Source organism: Crocodylus siamensis, chromosome 2 (genome assembly GCF_052110815.1).
Source record: "Crocodylus siamensis isolate JL-2025a chromosome 2, ASM5211081v1, whole genome shotgun sequence".
Lineage (NCBI taxonomy): Eukaryota > Metazoa > Chordata > Crocodylia > Crocodylidae > Crocodylus > Crocodylus siamensis.
Window position 1 is genome coordinate 229758243 of NC_143396.1, and position 14758 is coordinate 229773000.

Sequence of the window (14758 nt, forward strand, 5' to 3'; positions counted from 1 at the left end):
AACAATAGCTTAGCTATTTACTGTACTCAGCCAAATCTCAAATGACTTTGAATTTAAGATGACCCCCCCCCACACTAATTAGATTCTAGACATGGAAAACTATAATTTTTTAAATATTTTTGTGTCTAGAATCTAATTATTGGAAGCTTATTTTAAATATGCCCCTCCTCCCCCCACCGCCACCACTTCAGTAAGAAAGCAGCAGCAGGGGAGCAGTAATAGGGAAAGCAGAGGCAGGGGACAGGCAGTGGGGAAAGTGGAGGGGGGCAGTAACTGGGAAAGAAGCAACAGCAAGTGGGGAAGCAGTGGGAAAAGCAGGGGTAAGGGACAGGCAGTGGGGAAATAAGTGGTGTGGAGAGCAGGCAGACTGCTCCCTGCCCCCCTCCCCACTTACTGCTCCCACTGTTGCCTGCCTCCCCCCACTTACCTCCCTGCCTGCTCCCCGGGTCACCTGCCCCCACCCCCACTTTCAGTTCCTCTCCTAACTGATCCAAGGACAGGCGAGACCCAGAGCTGCTCCTGCTCTGTGCTGCAGGGAGCAGCAGCTGTGCAGGGAGCCTAGCCAGGCTGGGGATAATGGAGATGGTACACAGGTTCCTCCTTCCTTACCTGGTTCCCTTTCCGCCTCTCCTATTTGCCTGGATCAGACTGGAGCATGAGGAGTGGCGGCTCTGGGGCTCCTCCCTTCCCCCTCCTCCTCACCATGCCTGTGTCAACCGAGTGTTGGACTGCTCTGTGGGAGCTGTGGGAACAGCTGTGCAAGGAGCTTGGCTCAGCTAAGGACTGCAGCAGTGGCACACATTCCTTCTTTCCTGCCCAGCTGCCTGCCAGCAAGGGAGATGGTGGAGGAGAGCCAGGCAGGAAGTAGAAGCTGGAAGCAGGAACCTGTGTGCTGCTGATACTGTCTCTGGCCCAGCCAGACTCTCTGCACATCCATTTCCCACAGCTCCCAGCTGGAGGAGCCTGATACTCAATTCTAAGTCAAGGCTTTGTTTTCCCTATGATGAATGGGGACAAAACACATTGTCTTGGAATCAAGTAAATGTGGTAGTGATGGCAGAGTGTGGGGCAGGGTGGCACCTAAGAGAGAAACTACTTCAGAAAGGCATGAGCTTTCTTAGGCAACAACCTACTTTGGCAGATTATAGGAATGGACCTATCATCTATACAGGGATAATAATATGCAACAACTTTGGGTGTGAATTTACAGTGCTCCAGCTACTCCAGATGAACTCATCTGGATACTCATAGTTCACTTTAAGAAAGCCTTACTGTAAGGTAGTTTTTCCACTTCCTCACACTAAGACACTTCCTGTCTACACAGGAAGTTCAAGGTAGCCAGTTGCACTCCAAATTTGCACTATAGCTAACTGCATCATGTTCCCTTTCTACACAAGCCACACAACATCAGTGCTACACTACCACTGCAGCAATTGCATGTGTAAGCGTGCGTGTGTATGTATGTGTGTTAAGGTGGCCAGTACAACCTCATAACTCAAAGTTTGCATTTATGATTTTATTGGTAACTTCACATCCTGTCTAATAAATTAGAATTGATGATGATTCTGAGAGTTGGTCCTTTGTAGCCAACAGCAACACCATCTGTACAGCCATGCACTGGTCTGCAGGATGTGTCCGCTCCTGCCAGGCCCTTCCCTTGTTATCTGATTCCTTTCTACAAGCAGATTTACAGATAGCAGTACTGCCCAGAAATACATCCTTCCATTTGTGATTAACAAAAAAATTATATCCCTAGTCAGAATGATTTCTAAACCAGAAATGATGATGGGACATTAAACTTCCCATCATTGCAAAATGCTAAAGTTCATCTTTTGACTGGGACAGATCAGCAGGAACTTTTGATTCATATAAATCAAAGTCCTGGACATGGGATGAAACAATCACATACACATATACAGACTGGGGAACAATTTGCTAGGCTGCAGTACTGCAAAAAAAAAAAAAAAAGACCTAGGGGTAATAGCAGACCATAAGCTGAGTAAAAGCCAACACTGCTCTTTCAAAGAAAGCAAATTCAGCTGTATTAAAAGGAACATCACTTGCAAATCAAGGAGAGTGATTCTTCTGCTCTATTCAGCACTGGTGAAGCCCCACCTGGAGCACTATGCCCAATTTTGAGCACCACACTTCAACAAAGATTTGAACAAATTAGAGATCTGGGAAACATGGTTTACAAGAAAGGGCTGAAACAATTGGGATTATTTAGTCTGGAGAAGAGAAGGGGAATTTGATTACAGGCTTCAAATACCTGAAAGGTCATTCATTATATGAAGGATGAAAAAAACCTAATTTCTGTGGCCATGGGTGACAGAATAAGGAAAAATGGTTTTTAATTGGCACAAGGAAAATCTAAATTGACTATCAAGCTAAACTTTTTCAGTCAGAGGGTGGTTAAGTATTGGACAGGCTCTGAAGGGAGGTTTTTAAGAGCAGGTTGGATGGATATTTCTTTAGAATGGTTTAGACAGCAATGATCCTGTCTTGAGCAGGGGAGTTAGATGACTTCCTCAGGTCCTTCATGGTCTATGTTCCTATGATTATAGGAATACATCCTACCTATGCTACATCCTCACACAACATCTGATCCAGTGTACCTAATTTCTATTTTTGAATTCCCCAAAAGGGCTACAGTTGGTTTGCTCAGACTTGTCTCTTTTCCTTCAATAACTTTCCAGAAATGCCAGGTGCCTTGGAGACCTGCTGAGATAGCCCAGGATTATGTTCTTGAAATCTGAGAGAATGATATTTTTATGCCAGAGCCCTTGACTTTGAAACATACTGGAAGAGAGATCAAAATGAACTTTGATATCATAACTTTAAGAGCACAAAAGCAAACTCTCCCTCTGCAGAGACCACCCCCAAAATAATATATTTTAAATCTTCATAATTTTAAGACCAATGAAAGTTTTCCATATTGGAAAGCAAATTTAGATTAAGTAAACTTTTTCTGTTAAGAAACACTACATTCAGAATTTTGAAGTTGTATACCTACAGCAATCATTTCCAGAATAATTGGACTCTTATAGGAGTTGCCCCTTCCTATGAAATTTAGAAGTACTACCAGCACTATCCACTTTGAAAGAAGAAACACAAACAAAAAAGAAGTCAATTTTATTCTTTACCAATGAGTTCACAAGGGTAAACTGTTTATTCACCAAAAAAACATCATGGATTCAGGGGTCAGTGTGTAGGTGCTCACAGCCAGCCAAAAAGATGATTCATTTAGTTTCCAAGGCCACACACTTTTCAGTGAGAGACATATAATTTGAGTCAAAGGTAAGGTGCAGAGAAAAAGCTACTGCCAAAAAAAACCCAAATGAAAGTAGGTATAAAAAAGGAGAGGGTGTTTATATCATATTAAAATAATTGCTGTTGATACCTGACAATTTAATGAGCAACCCCACATGTTTGTTGAAGTTCCAGTTATTTATGCATGCAAGTCCAATCTGATGTCTGCAGCATGCAAAATGTGCTGTTTCTGAACGGAACAAAATGGCTGTGTTGAACTAGACTGCAGCTGTTATAATAAATGTATCCCATTATCCAATGTTAGTATAATCCTAGCCAACCAGACCTTTCATAAGCCAGCTGGTCACTACAAAAAAATTAGACCTGTGCCAGTTTCTTTGCTGTAAAATCCCAGTAGTAGTATGCCCCACCCCCCAAAAGTAACTACTAGGCATGCCAATTTAGATGGTCTTAATTTAGTGATATAGTCAAATTTCATTTCAATCTTCCTTAACAAATCCAGCTCCTAGAAGGCCAATCAGTGTTTCAGTTACAAACACCACGTATTCTAGAAGCACTGTGAAGATGCATTTCCATCTGTTGTATACTGCTCCAGAAACACCCTGTGGAACAGTCAATTACAGTCAAATGAACAAGAAAAAAAATAAACAAAGGAACTGGGATGTGGCAGGGCCCTGCTTGTACCTGTCACTTTAAGGGCCTGAAGGGAGCAGCCAGCAGGTGCCTGATGAGGGCAGCCATTTTGGATTCAGGGCTGCCCATATAAACAGGGCATTTTGCTGCTGGAAGGCCAGGAAACAACATTGCTTGGCTTCAAGTATCATCTGGGGGTAAGGGAGGAGCTGTAGGGGAGGCTCCTGGTCCTGGGCATGACCTAAAACTACACCCTGCCAGGAGCAGGTGGCCTGGTGGGGCTGTCAGTGGTGCGGAAGCCCCCAGGAAATACCAGCCCAGTTGCCACCCCAGTGAAAAGTGGGTTGGGGTGCCTTAACCCCAGGTCCCACCTTTGGGTGGGTCAGGTGACAATGGAGGTAGAGGTGGCCAGGCATGGCTACGGCCACCTGACCCCACGCAAAGGAGCACTCGGGAGCCAGGAGTAGGGGGAAGAGGAGGGATCCAGGCACACATGTGTCCCGCATGCACGTGTGCCCCCTTACCTGACCCGAAGCGGAGGCGAACACAGCAGCAGCAGAGCCAGCAGCAGAGGCAGCAGCAGCTGAACCCCCTAAAGTAAGTGGGGCAGAGGGACCAATGCAGCTGAGCCGGATCCGGAGGGGAAGCCCCCCGGATCCCTCTTAGCTGAGCCAGTAGAGAGCCACACCAACAGAGTGCATAAACAGGCGTGCTCTATAAGAGCATGCCAGCATTTGCATTGGCGGGTGAGCAGGAAGGGCTAGGCGGGAGACTCCTGCTAGTGCAGGGCAAAGGCACCGCACTAAGCCAGAAACAAGCAGCAACTTCTACAATGGTATCGACACAGAGTGCTGCCAGGGCTCCTGCTCCAGGGGCACAGGCTTCCCGGGGCTTGTCTGAGGCCTCCACCCAGACAGAGCCCATGGGGGGGCTGCGGGAGTTCCCCAGCAAGGCCTGGGGGGGCAGAGATTGGGGAACCCCACATCTGTCCTGCAGGCGCCCGCCTTAGGGCCCCGGAGGCGCAGGTGAGGGAGCTCCAGGAGGAGGTTAGCAGGCTGAGGGGAATCAGGAAGGCAGAGGAAGAAATTGATAGCTATTTCCTTTCCTTGCAGGGTCACACACCCAAGGAAGAAGCACCCCGGGAGGTACCCTCCACTGCAGAGTGGAAGACAGTCACCTCCAGACTCAGGGCTCCTCGTAATACAGCAGTACCAGTTCTTCCAGTCCAGCTGGAGAATAGGCATGAGGGCCTGGCAACTCTGGAGGAGAAAGAAGGAGAGGAGGCAACTGGAGAGAAGGCAACTCCACGCTCTCCATGTTCTGAGCAGGCCGAAGGAGCCAAGCAGGCCAGGAGGAAAAAGCGTTGAGTGATCGTCATAGGCGACTCCATCCTCAGAGGTACAGAGGGCCCCATCTGTCGACACGTGAGATCTACTGCCTACCTGGAGCAAAGATTCAGGACGTGAAGAGGATGATCTAGGCCATGATCCAGCCCACCGATTTACTACCCTGTGGTCCTAATCAATGTGGGTACTAATGATGCGGCCAGAAGCCCTGATCGCCTGATGGCAGACTACCATGCTCTGGGGTGCGTGCTAAAGGAGATAGGCGCACAGGTGGTTTTCTCTTCTATCCTACCAGTGAGCGGACGTGGAAGATGGCATGCAACGTACATCATGGAGAACAACTGGTGGCGTCGGGAATGGTGTCTCAAGGCAGGCTTTGGGTTCCTCGACAATGACCAGCATGTCACAACAAGAGACCTGCTCAGATGAGATGGGCTCCACCTTTCCCCTAAAAGTAAGTGTGTGTTTTCTTCTAGGTTGGCAGATCTTCTCCAGCGGGCTTTAAACTAGGCTCACTGGGGGAAGGGGAAGATGAGGGTGGAGGAAGCATCGGACTGCCAAACCAAGCAACACCCACAAGTACAGCCCAGCCTAGGCCAACGAGCAGAACATATACACAGGTAAGCGACAGGGGCCAGGGCAATGCTGGGAGTAGGGGTCCAGTGCACACATCCACAGGAGGCCTCAAATGCCTCTACACAAACGCTCATAATATGGGAAACAAATAAGAGGAACTTACCCTCCTGCTAGCTGACACCAACCCAGACATCTGCCACCCAAGGAATGGACTAGCTAAGCCTATGGCCAAAGGGTGCCTGCTCCAAGACGGAGCAAGACGGTGTAAGTTGTCAACGTGAGAAAGAGACCCTGTGAGAGAGGGTGGAGTGAGTGAAGCCTAAGTGAGAGGCGGTGGTATGACTGTGTGTATGACTGAGGCCTGATGGCATGGCCTATGCATGTTCCGGCTGTAGGCCAGGGGCACTGTAACATCCGGATACCATCTGCAAGGCTTGGGCTGTGGTGTACAGGAGGTACAGAGCCGCGGACACCCCCAAGTATGGGGGTGCAGTAATGGGCAGCCTCTTGCCCTATTTAACAGCATATTATTATTCCAACAAGGCGTGGTGGGTGAGACAGGCAGGCTACGTGCCCAAGGCAGGTGGGAGGCTGGCTGTGGCTAGCAGGGATGCTCACCTTGCTACATGGGGAATGGCAAAAATCAGCCAGAGGCTTCTTCTCATGTTAGGTGAGTCATCCCTGCTCTCCAAGTAATGAGATTCTTGTCTCTTTGAGACAATGATGCTTTTAGGAATGAAAGAGAAGTCAAATCCTCTCTCCCTAGACAACGGGGTCCTAAGGGTAAAGAAGGGTAAACCATCACAAGGGAGGGTTTATAATTTATGAACTCGTATGACAGATCTATATAATTGAAACTACCTAAACAACCTCAATTGCAAATGAACAAAATTATCTTTTGAGTTATTTTAATGTAAATAAACAGCCTCAGTTTGGCAATAAATAAGGGAAGTCACCAATGCTATATTCTCATTTAGAAAACATGACAGTAACCAAAACTGACACAGATGAACTTATAGGTCACTCCAACACATACAATCAAGAGAGCCTTCAATGCCCTTCCTTCTCCTCTCATTTGATTGACCTATAGCGCATGCCCATATTAAGCAAGCAAAGTAGCTGATTAAGTATCTCAAATGAATTTATTGGTTGGGTTTGTTTTGTTTTTTTTGGGGGGGGGGTGTTATTTTAATAATATTTGGGGAAAGAATTGCTGAAGTTCCCTCTTGGCAGCAGCTTCAAATCTCTGCATTGGGAGAGCGCTTTGTGTCTCTTACCTACCTGGTTTCTGTCTCGGATATTCTTCTTTCCTTTTCTTTCTCCTTTTCTTTACTCCCTGTCTTCATTCAGTTGTGTTCTGCAATATTCACTCATGAGGTCTTATCTCATGGGGTAAGAATGATCTCTTGGTTATAAGGTTGTGCGGTGCCTAGTGCAATGGACCCTGGCACATAAGAATTATGCAGTATGAACAGCTACTATCCATACGCCTCTGAAAGGGAGACTGGTTACTACAGTAACCCTTGCACAACCGTGGACAATATGGTGAAGTCTAAGCACTAGAATAAACAACACATAGTACCACAGTGCTTCCCATATTCAAGCCATTTCAATCTCATAACACTTGTGAGTTTTTTTCAGATGAACAAATAAGGCACAGAAAGGTCAGATGACTTGTCTAGAATTGGAAGTACTGGAGAAAACTTTGTAACTTTCTTCTATAGGGGCATAAGCTTCATTGACTCTGAATTGTTCTGTGCATCCATTACCTAATATTCAGTGCCAGTTAATAATTCTGTGTGTGTGTGTGTATAAATACAGCAACATTAATAAAACAATTTTTCTAAACATTTCTTTCACTGCTCATACAAGGTGTATTTATTTTCTTCAATTTGTTTCACCTGTATACATCATTCTTCCTTTTCTCCTGTCTTATACTCTCATTTATACTTAATTTAAAATGCATGAGTTTATTTTTTTTATTTTAATATATATCAAAATATGTGATTATTCATTTCTAGTCTATTAGCTTCATAAATTGTTTGAAGCTAACATTTCTTCCACCCCTCCATAAATACTGTGGCCTATTCCAAGTAAGTGATGATAAATTACAAATTACAATAGTTTTTTGTCCTTCCTGGAGTGGTCTATGAAGTTCAAGATCATTATGACTCCCCCAGTTAAGTTTTCTGAAAGGGAATAATGCCAAAAAGAATGACTTTATTCCTCTAAAATCTAAGCCATTTAAATGTCCATTGAATCGAGCAGCTGTGTTCTTGGCAGAGGAAACACAACAGAACTAAAATGCTCATGGTGATTTCCCTCCCCCCACTGCAATCCATTATATACTGATCCAATTATTGTACAAAAAGCCTTTTTCTTGTAGCACACTCTTCTTTTCACTTCTGTTGCAGTTTTGGTTGAGGAAAACAATGCCAAGGACGGAATGCTTACTACTTTGCAAATATTTCATGAGAAAATGCCATTTACACCCACAGTCCCTCCTCTCTTTCCTTCCCCTGTATCTCCATGCCCCATTGCCCACCCAGCTCTTCTGGGGAAATATATGTTACCATTCTGATATGTTACAGTTTTTAGAATTATAAGCACAAATGAGATGACAGCAAATAGGCCTATTTCTGACAGTGGCAGGAGTGGATGCTTAAGAGGAAGACCATTGAACCAGATATATATATATATAATGTGATCTAACCCCTATTCATTACTTTCCCTGGCACCTATCTTTATTAGTTTAGAGATGCCAGAGGAAACAACTTCAACCATTCTGTTCAACAGCTATTAATAAATCTATCACCCATGAATCTGTCTGGTCCCTTTCTGAACCTGACTATATTATCTTATCTGTCTCTACCACTTTGTGACAATGAATTCTACAAGTTAATTATGCATTGTGTAAAAAGTACTTTCTCGTGTTAGTTTAAAATTAACAAGAGCATCCTTCCCCTCCTGCTCCAATACTTTCTCTTAGCTCAGGGGCGGACAATTATTTTGGGCAGAGGGCCGCTTACCGAGTTTTGGCAAGCTGTCAAGGGCTGCATGGATAGCCCCGCCCCTTGACAGGTTCCCTGTCCCCATCTTGTGACTGGAAGTCTCACCCCGTAACTCCTGACTTTTGCCACCAGAAGTCACTGCCTTTGCTCCCAAAACTACTCCTTTCAGCAAGGGATTCTGCCATCTCGGAACCAGAAAAATACCAAATTCAGTTCTAAAATGAAACATCTAAAACACTGTGTAGGTGCATGTGTATGGTGGGGTGTGTGTGTGGGACCCACCCTATGAACACACACACAAACACCACCCCCCCGGGTGTGGGCCCCATGCTCCTGCGGTCCAGTGATGTAGCCAGGTAGTCCTGAAGCAGTGTGGGGGCAGGAAGGCAGGGAGATGCCTGGGGCTGGGGCAGACCTGGGCTGCTGCATCCTGCTACTAGCATCCCCTTGGGTCCTGCTGCCCCTGGCTCCTGTCATCTTTGACAAGCAGCCAGGAACAGATAAATATTTTCTAAATTTTTAGGGGCCCTGAGGGCTGGATTCAGCCTGGGCCATATTTTGCCCACCCATGTTTTAGTGAGGTGTTCTTTCTAGCACAAATTTGAACAGGAAGGGACAGATATACAGTATGAATGGACCAATGCCTTAGCACATCTGATTGAACTTAAATATTGTTCTTACCTTTTGAATGCACTGTTTTCACTACCATGATAAAAATAAAAGTTTACAAGTTAACTCTTGGGCATTTTATCTGTATGGTTTTTAAATTGAAAGGCATTATTAAAAACCAGAATGAAAGACAACATAACATTCTAACAGCATAAAATTTACCAATAAAAAACACTAATCAATGGAGCTCTAGTTACTTTGCAATAGGCAATACAGGGCTTTATCTTGGCATGTTCTGTTCATAGGTGTCCCCCAAGGGGCTGCAAACATACAAGGAGGAAAGTGATCATCCAAAATCTGGTTCTCCCAAACCCAAACAAACACAAAAGTCCATGCATTAAACTCACCCAAAGAGAAGCAAAAGGATGCTTTGGAATAATGGACGATTGATCAAACTGTATATTATAAATTGCATTTTATATTTTTCTGCAAAGATACACTGTCTCGAGGGCAAAGACAACTATGCACATTTCCATATAGGCACTCAAGTTTCTAGAAGGCATGATCCTGCACTAATCAGCCTCCACATAGCTGGCAGGCATACTCTACCACTGCTTTTCCAAATTTAAGGAACAGGTTTAAGAAATGGTTAAATTGTATTCTGCACAATGGCAAAACAAGGCCCATAATCACGAATCTCCAGTAATAACAAAACCTTAAACTTGATCCTAATACTTGTATTTAATGGGTCAAGTTCATAGTTTCATAGTTTCTAGGGTCGGAAGGGACCTGAGCAGATCATCAAGTCCGACCCCCTGACATGGCAGGAAAGAATACTGGGGTCAAATGACCCCAGCAAGATGTTCATCTAACCTCCTCTTAAACACCCCCAGGGTAGGAGCCTGCACCACTTCTCTTGGAAGCTGGTTCCAGACCCTAGCCGCCCTGAGCGTGAAGTAGTGCCTTCTGATATCTAACCTAAACCTACCCTCTGCCAGCTTGTGACCGTTATTCCTGGTCACTCCTGGCAGTGCTCGGGGGAACAGTGACTCCCCCAGTGCCTGCTGATCCCCCCTGACTAGTTTATAACAGGCCACAAGATCCCCCCTCAGCCTTCTCTTTTGGAGGCTGAACAGGTTCAGGTCCCGCAGCCTCTCCTCATAGGGCCTGCCCTGTTGTCCCCTGATCATACGAGTGGCCCTCCTCTGGACCCTCTCGATGCCATTGACATCCCTCTTGAAGTGCGGCGCCCAGAACTGGACGCAGTACTCCAGCTGCGGCCTGACCAATGCCGCATAGAGGGGAAGTATCACCTCCTTGGACCTGCTTGAGATGCATCTGTGGATGCATGCCAAGGTGCGGTTGGCCTTCCTTACTGCCTCTCCACACTGCCGGTCCATGTTCATCTTGGAGTCAATGATCACTCTCAGATCCCTTTCCGCCTCCGTGCTGACAAGAGGGGAGTTCCCCAACCTGTAGGTATGGTGCCGGTTGTTCCTCCCCAGGTGCGTCACCTTGCACTTGTCTGTGTTGAAACCCATCCTATTCTCGTCCGCCCACCCTTGTAACCTGTCTAGGTCAGATTGTAGCCTGTTGCATCCTTCCACTGTTCCCACTTCCCCCCACATCTTAGTGTCATCAGCAAATTTGAACAGGGTGCTTTTTACCCCCTCGTCCAAATCGCTGATGAAGATGTTGAACAGTGCGGGCCCGAGGACCGAGCCCTGCGGAACCCCACTGCCCACGTCCTTCCACGTTGAGAAGGACCCATCCACTACCACCCTCTGGGTGCGGCCCTCCAGCCAGTTGGCGACCCATTTGACCACAGCCCCCCAGTTTCTTAATGAGAACAGGGTGAGAGACAGTGTCAAAAGCCTTCCGGAAGTCCAGGAAGACTATATCCACTGCTACCCCTGCGTCTAATGATCTGATCGTAAAAGGCCACCAGGTTGGTCTGACAGGACCTGCCACTGATGAACCCATGTTGGTTGCCCCTAAGCATGCAGTCTCCTGCTGGCCCCTTCTGGATGTGTGCCAGCATTATTTTTTCGAACAGCTTGCCTAGGATCGAGGTGAGACTAACCGGCCTATAGTTTCCCGGGTCCTCCTTCCTGCCGTTTTTGAAGATGGGAACCACGTTGGCCCTCTTCCAGTCCTCCGGTACCTCACCAGATCACCACGAGTGCTTATAAAGTTGTGCCAGGGGACTTGCAATGACCTCAGCCAGTTCCTTTAGAACTCTAGGGTGAGATCATCCGGGCCGGCTGACTTGAATACGTCCAACCCCTCCAGAAGCTCCCTAACTAAATCCTTGCTAACCCATGGCCCAGGTGTGCCTTCCCCGGGGCCTGAGGGGGCCCCAGCAGGGAAGTGGCTGTTTTGGTCCCTACTTAGGAAGATGGAGGCAAAGAAATCATTAAACATGTTAGCTTTGCCGTCTGGTGTGATGACCGCGTTACCCATGTCATCCTGCAAGGGCCCCACATTACCCAGGACCTTCTTTTTACCCCCTACATATTTAAAAAAAGACTTCTTATTGTCCTTAATCTGGGAAGCTAGTCCCAGTTCCATCTCTGCCTTGGCCTTCCTAACTGCCCCCTTACATCCCCGAGCAACTACAGAATAGTCCTCCCTGGTGATGACCCCTTCTTTCCATTGGGTGTAAGCCTCCTTTTTAGCAAGCAGACCTTCCCGGATTCTTTTGGTGAGCCACAGAGGCTTGTGTGCTCTCCTGCTCCCTTTGATCCTCGTTGGGATTACCTTCCTTTGGGCTTGGAGGATCGTCTCCTTAAGGAGCGACCACTCTCCTTGGACACCTGGCTCCCCACCCCCCCGGGACCTCAGCGCTTCTCCAACTATCCTTCTTAGCTCGTTGAAGTCTGCCCTCCTAAAATCCAGGGCCACTGTCTTACTGCATGCCTTTGCCACCTTGCAAAGTTCATCGCTAGTGTAACTGAAAGGACCATAAAGCACACATTATCTACAGCCTTAAATACTACAGGTTAAAAAATTATTAATATGGCAGTTTGGGACTGATTTATCCAAGAGAGATGTTACCATTCTATATGGAAATATGTTGGTGTAGCAAATACACATGGAGGCTAATACAGGGACCTATCTCTGCAATGCAGATCTGGGATCTTACTTGCATGCTACCTCTAACCTGGCTGTAGTTCACATGCAAAACCCACCGATCCAAATCTGGTGACAAACAGGTTGAAACCCAAATATTGTTACAATGCTGTCTGTTAACTTGCCCATTCTGCAGTAAGGATGCAGGCCAAACTACCTGAATACTAGTAGTCCTCCAATCTCTTCCTCATGTGCCCAGAAAGACAAACTACTTAGCTAACAATTCATTCAGAAACAATTGGCTCTGTTAACTAAGAACCATGGAACATTAGTGAATGATAATAAACCATAGGTGCCTATACATGAGCCAGGAAACTGCTCTGACACACTGATTAATCAAGTCTCCCAGAGCGTGGTAATTTCCATGCTCCATCCAGCCTCCACATCCTGTGGAACTGTGTCTCTGCCTTCAAAATGGTGATAGGGGCATTTTAACTAAAGCCCACTCAATGAGCGCTAGATAAAGCACTCCCGCTTGCCATTCTGAAGTGCAGGAATGCTGATACATAAGACACTCTGGGCACTTTAGAGTGGCTCCAAGAGCTCTAATTAAAGCATCCATGCCACTCACTTCTGGAGCATGTGTAAAAATGCTCCCTGAGGCATTTTTAAATGCTACACCAGAACAGATGCAGTAGCTTGAGGGTGGCTTTTCAGTACGGCTATCCATACCTAAACTATGTCAGCCTGAGTGATCAGTAGAGGTGCACCGATACATCGGTCCAATACTGGATCAGCTCTGATATAAAGAAAATTTTCTGTATTGGAAATCTTCCCCATGAGGCTGATAATTTGTCCAATAAATGCACATGTACAGCCACAACACAGCACGTAGGCAGTGAGGAGCAGAGCTGGTGGGATGAAGAGCTGTGTGCATTTGGTAAGTCTGGTGTGGTGGGAGGGGGGAAGGGTGTGGGGAGCAGATCAAGACCCCCACAGTGAGGCAGGATGTGGGGTTGGGGTTAGGGCTGGGGCTACCCGGCCGTAGCCAGGGTGGGCATAGGACAGAGGCACAGCTCTTCAGTGGGACGCAGGAAGGGACAGCTCCCACCACTGTGTGCGGCTTGTCTAGTGCTCATCTGGCAGCTCCCACTGGTCACTCAGGAGGGCACGGGGGGCGGGGGGAAGGTGGAGGGGTGTGTGCCCCCAGATCTATGCAGGGCAGAGAGGGGTTGGCTGGGGCTGGGCTCTTCCCGGCTGGGCAGATCCAGGGGCATGCCCCCCCTCCCATGCCCTCCTGGACAAGCAGCAAGGGCCGCCAGACAAGCACTGCACAAGCTGCATGCAGTGCTGGGAGCCACCCTCCCCTTTCCATACCCCCCACCAACTAATCATGCCTCTATCCTGCATCCGCCCTGGCCCTGGCCTGCAGCTACAGCCCACCCCACGCAGATCCAGGGGGCACACACCTCCTCCCTGCCCTCCCGGATGAGCTGCTTGCGGCTCTGTCCCATGCCCCTTCCTACTCTGACTGGGCAGTGCCTGCCCTACCCCAGCCCCATTCCTCCCCTCACCACAGGGGCCTTGATCAGCTATCGGTATCAGCCTCAAAAATCTCTATCAGTGTACCCCTAGCGATCAGGCCCTCAATCACCCAGGTTAATGCTGCAGTTAAAACATCATCTGAGTCAGCTATGAGTTAGCAGCAAAATACTATTATAACATATTCATTAATTCAAATGGAAAAAGGAGAGAGGGAAAGAGAGCTAGGTAATCAAGTGGAAGGGGCAGAAAATGAGAAGGAAAATTTGAAACTGAGGACTATAACATGCTCCTTTCTTTTGGAAGCCTGAGGTTAAAAAAAAAAAGTATCAGTTCCTTTTGTGTCAAGAAAAATGATGTTGAGAAGAGGAAAAAGGTATTTTATTACTAAGAAACCACGTGCAACCACTGGCAGATGTTGTCAGATAGCTATTTTGTATCCCTTCTCTGATGTGAAAAGACTACATACATTTTTACAAGAGACACATTATAATACAACTGGCCACACTTCAGGAATTACAGCAACAATGTTGATACCAAGGTGTTTTTTTGAAAGGTAGCCACCTCCTATTACAAGGCAACAATATCATCTTTTGGAAAAATCCTGAAGCCTAGAATACCAATAAATCTGTGCTTTGTTATATTTCCTTTTATCCAAATAATTCAAAGGCAGCCAACTGTCTATCTGTCTGTCTCTTT

General features: G+C 46.8%; 1 protein-coding gene and 1 pseudogene across 5 annotated transcripts in view; one reads left to right on the forward strand and one right to left on the reverse strand.

The window, feature by feature from the left end:
* The window catches only part of LOC149871829 (uncharacterized), a 33291-nt pseudogene extending 27922 nt beyond the window's left edge, over nt 1-5369 (forward strand).
* Nucleotides 1-14758, reverse strand: part of STARD9 (StAR related lipid transfer domain containing 9) — a 232345-nt gene that overhangs the window by 172783 nt on the left and 44804 nt on the right. The window lies entirely within an intron of this gene.